The sequence below is a fragment of the Penaeus monodon genome, chromosome 1, assembly GCF_015228065.2.
Source record: "Penaeus monodon isolate SGIC_2016 chromosome 1, NSTDA_Pmon_1, whole genome shotgun sequence".
Lineage (NCBI taxonomy): Eukaryota > Metazoa > Arthropoda > Malacostraca > Decapoda > Penaeidae > Penaeus > Penaeus monodon.
In genome coordinates this window covers 7,914,038-7,919,037 of record NC_051386.1, presented here as the reverse complement: position 1 = coordinate 7,919,037, position 5,000 = coordinate 7,914,038, and the positions used below count along the sequence as shown (strand labels likewise).

At 38.9% G+C, this 5,000-nt stretch overlaps 1 pseudogene; it reads right to left on the bottom strand.

Moving 5' to 3' along the window:
• The window catches only part of LOC119586413, a 53,422-nt pseudogene that overhangs the window by 16,934 nt on the left and 31,488 nt on the right, over positions 1 to 5,000 (bottom strand).

The following is a 5,000-nucleotide window of genomic DNA, read 5'->3' as shown; positions in this document are numbered from 1 at the left end:
TCTCTCCCTCTCTCTTCTGTAAAGTTTATTTTACCGTCTGTGATGAGGATGTCTGTGACTCACCTGTTGTTGGGAGCGAAATGTGTGTTAACGCTTCTAGCCTCGGCGCTGCTGCCACCTGGTGGGAAAAAAAACATATGAAATAGAAATACGATACGAAGATCATAGATTTATTTTTGTTTTTTGGTCTTTTGCTTTAGGGAGAAATGAGGGGAGGGGATAAAGGCGTAAAATAGAAGAGCGTGTCATTAAAAAATGAATAAATAAAAATCTAAAAAAAAAAAAAAAAAAAAACTAGAGCAAGAGAACTAAACAGAAATGTATTTTGAAACCTAGACCACAAGAGCAGGACAGAAAAGTTTTCCGAGACCCATAAAAAGAACGAGACGTAAATGCTTTTTCAGACATGGAACGCGAGATTTTTTCGTTTCTTTTCTTTTCTTTATCTTGAGATTCATACAAAAACAGGCACGTATAATTTTTACATTGCTTGTACTTTTACATCCTACATTACACGGGATATATTCACGAACTCAAATTTTGTAAACAAACATCAGGCATCTGAAAAAAAAGCAACTTAAAGGCGGTCTTGCATACTAATCTTGCACAATCCATTCTTTTGGATATAACAAAAGCTAAACAAAATTTTGAAGAAAAAAAGCTGAATAAAACAGGGGATATTATGTCTGTTAAGTCGGATTAGCCCGTTTTATAGGTCGGCAGTTTCCACTCACACGAAATCTTAAGAACGACTTGCACTATGTCTGTATAGATAGACAGACAGACTGATAGACAGATACATAGCTAGAAATAGACATAACAAACAGATAGATAAAGAGATATAGACATGTAAACAGACAGATAGAAAGATTGACATAGATATAGACAGCTAGACAGATAGAAAGATTGACATAGATATAGATAGCTAGACAGATTGCTAGATAGATAAATAGATAGGTATATGGAGAGAGATAAGCAGAGATTGACATATCTACAGATTTACATATATAAACGCACAAAAACATAGATAAATAGATATAGTCGATCTCCTCAAACCAACTTTTGATTAGATATTCTTTCTAATGCATTTTCGAGAGCAAGAAAGCAGTATTGGCTCTTTCTTATGCGAATCCCAGGGGGAGAGGAACAGTATTTTCTCGAAGTACCTTTTACTTTCTTCTCTACTCTCTCTCTCTCGCTCCAATCTCTCTCTTCTGTCTTCTCTCTTTCTCTTCTCCTATCCTCCTCTCTCTCTCTCTCGTATCTCTCTCTCTCTCTCCTCTCTCTCTCTCTCTCTCTCTCTCTCTCTCTCTCTCTCTCTCTCTCTCTCTCTCTTCTCTCTCTCTCTCTCTATCTCTAATCTCTCTCTCTCTCTCTCTCTCTCTCTCTCTCTCTCTCTCTCTCTCTCTCTCTCTCTCTCTCTCTCTCTCTCTCTCTCTCTTCTGCTTTGAAATTATTCCTTGGCGAGTTAGATTGGAAGCGAAAGGGAAGAGGGGAAAGAGAGAACAGGAGGAATGTGGAATATTTGAATACAACGATAGATTATGTGCAGCGAAGATTAAACTAGGGTTTTTAAAAACGAACTCGTGTGTGTGTGTGTGTGTGTGTGTGTGTGTGTGTGTGTGTGTGTGTGTGTGTGTGTGTGTGTGTGTGTGTGTGTGTGTGTGTGTGTGTGTGTGTGTGTGTGTGTGTGTGTGTGTGTGTGTGTGTGTGTGTGTGTGCGTGCCTGAGTGCATGTGTATGTGTGTGTGTATGCATGTATGTGCATGTGCGCGCGCGTTCGTGCGTGCGTGTGCAGGTACTTGTTCGTGCGTGCGCTCGTGGATATGTATGTGGAATCCATTACTTCATTAGTATTATTAGCACATACCAGTCGCTACGCGCGTCGTCCTCCTCGAAACATTAATACCGACCGGACCAAACGAAAGACGCGCGCCTTGCGTTTCCACCCTCGAGACGCCAGAATTCTCCCACCTCCACGAACCATTCAAGATCCTTCAGGAACCCCCAGGAATCCGCACAATAAACCAGGAACGCGGTTTCTACTCCGGCGTCTCGATGGCTCCCCCGAGTTCATATTCATCATCATTAGTTTCTCATTATCTAAATTTTAATTAACGATAAGACGTGCTGGGCCCTCACCAGGCGATATTAATTACATAAGGCGAACAGTGTTGGTGTTCCTGGATAATCTCGCTGTGATACAATGGGTCAAAATCAATTCTATATTTTTGGGGGCATGATATATAAGCAGTGTTATATAGATAACACGTGTGATGGAAACGCTAATAACACTAGCTGAAAATAACGCAATAAAGTCTAAGATATGACGAAAACTAGTAACACTGGTTAAAAATATCACCCACTGATATAGGATTTTTACAACGCCATGATAGATGTTTTATTTCAGATTTGGATTACTAGCTGATGAAGATTCTCGTTGGTAACAAGTAAGTTAGAAGATGGGAAAAGAGAAAGGGAAGAAGAGAAGGAGAGAGAGAGAGAGAGAAGGAGATGAAGAGAGAGAGAGAGAGAGGAGAGATAGAAGAGAGAAGAGAGAAGAAGAAAGAAGGGGAGAGGAGGAGAGAGATAGGAGAGAGAGAAGAGGAGAGAGAGAGAGAGTGAGTGGAAAATAGATAGATAGATTGATATAATTGAATCAAAAAGATAGATGAGAAAGGAAATAGATAGATAGATAGATAGATAGATAGATAGATAGAGACGAGAGAGAGAGGTGATTTCAAATATCAGAAATCACTACGTTGATAATCAATTTGCTTTAATCAAAATACGATTCAAATGGAAACCTAGATTCATTAAATTATTCACGAAGTTTATGCCAGAATTCAGAGCACGAACGGTGAAATACATACGATAAATATCACGCCATAGTTACTCTAACGGTTAGTGTGATAAACAGACTTTCCAAACAGATATAAATTTCGGCAAAGTATCATTCATCCATATTGGGTGCACACAAACGAACACATTCAATATCGACTTTATATCTATGACCCGCCTCCTCCCCTGTCCCCTTCCGTCAGAAAAAAAAAAATATATATATATAAATATGAGATGATTTGAGGGTGCGGCTCAACACGATCAAATTTTCCCCAAATTATGCTATACAGCGGGAGGAATAATGCGACAGACGCGTGCATTCGAATACATTGACGCCAAAACGAACGGGAGGGGAAAGGGGGGAGGGGGGGGAGGGGATGGACAAACGAAGATAGAGAGAGCGGGCACATAAGTTAATAAAGACAGAGAGCGGGTACATAAGTTAATAAAGACAGAGACCGGGCACATAAGTTAATAAAGACAGAGAGCGGGCACATATAAAGTTAATAAAGACGGAGAGATACTTGGCACCTGTTAAATGAATAGAGGTGAGAGAGAGAGCAGGTACATATTCAGTTCATCAAGACACCGAGAGAACGGGCACATATCAAGTTGATAAAGACGGAGAAGGAGTTGATACCTATTAAATTAATAAATGGAGAGCGAGCGGGTACATATTGAACTGATAAAGCTGGAGAGAGAGCGGGCACATAATAAAGTTGAGACAGAGAGACACCGGGTATATACTGAACTGATAAAGGTGGAGAGAGAGCAGGCACGTAATATATTAATAAAGACAGAAAGAGGTCGGATATTTATTAAGTTGATAAAGACACCTATCAAATTAATAAAGCTGGAGAGAGAACGATTACATAAAGATGAGACAGCTAGAACGTAATGCATGAATAAAGATAGAGAGTGGGTACATATAACATTAATAAAGGTAGAGAGGGAGCGAATACATATGAAAACAACAGAAATAGAGAGTGCGGGCATATATCGAAATTACAAAGATAGAGAGAATGAGGGCACATAATTAATGAAGGTACATGGAATTGATAAAGAGAGAGAGTGTGTAGGTATATATCAAAACAACAAAGATAGCGAGGGAGAGAGAGAGAGAGAGAGAGAGAGAGAGAGAGAGAGAGAGAGAGAGAGAGAGAGAGAGAGAGAGAGAGAGAGAGAGAGAGAGAGATGGCACAAATCTAATCAACAGATAGAGAGAGAATCGGGCACATACCAAATTAACATAGTAAATACATAGTGAACTAATAACGCTAGAGATAAAGCCTCCATATTGAATCAAGAGAGCTGACATACATCATATCATCATGCATTATCAAACCTCACTCATGAATAGCAAACGAAGATAGGTCTCCACGAATGAAGATAGAGAATGGAAAAAAAATAATAATAACACAGAAAACGATAACGATAGATTAATAAAACCCCGATACACCGCGAGTGGCATTTGCATTTTGACGCAAATATATAACCTTTTTCTTCCCTGGTCGATGCCATTTTTACCGCCAGCGTGATTTATGAATATTATGGTGATTATAATGATCATCATTACTGACATGAAAGAAGTGATAATTCTGGCTTTAAAAAAGGCATCATCATTACAAATGGTTATTCACTTAATCACATCATTATTAATTGTGGTTTTGAAAGCGTCATAAAGATAAGTGTAGATTTAAACAGTTGGATGTTAATGGGATATTAGAATACGTTGTTTGTAGTTATCGACAAAAAGTTGATGATGATGAATATGATGAATATGATGAATATGATGATGAATATGATGATGATGATGATGATGATGATGATAATGATGGTGGTGATGATGATGATGATGATGATGATGATGTATGATGATGATGATATGATGATGATGATGATGATGGTGATGATGATAATGATGGTGATGATGATGATAAATATGATGAATATGGTGATGATGATGATGATGATGATAATGATGGTGATATGTAATGATGATGATGATGATTATATTATGATGAGATGATGATAATAAGATGTAGGCCGCGGTAGCCGAGTGGTTAGAGCATCGGACTCAAGACTGTCACGACGGCAATCTGAGTTCGAGGGTTCGAGTCACCGGCCGGTGCGTTGTTCCCTTGGGCAAGGAAGGGCCA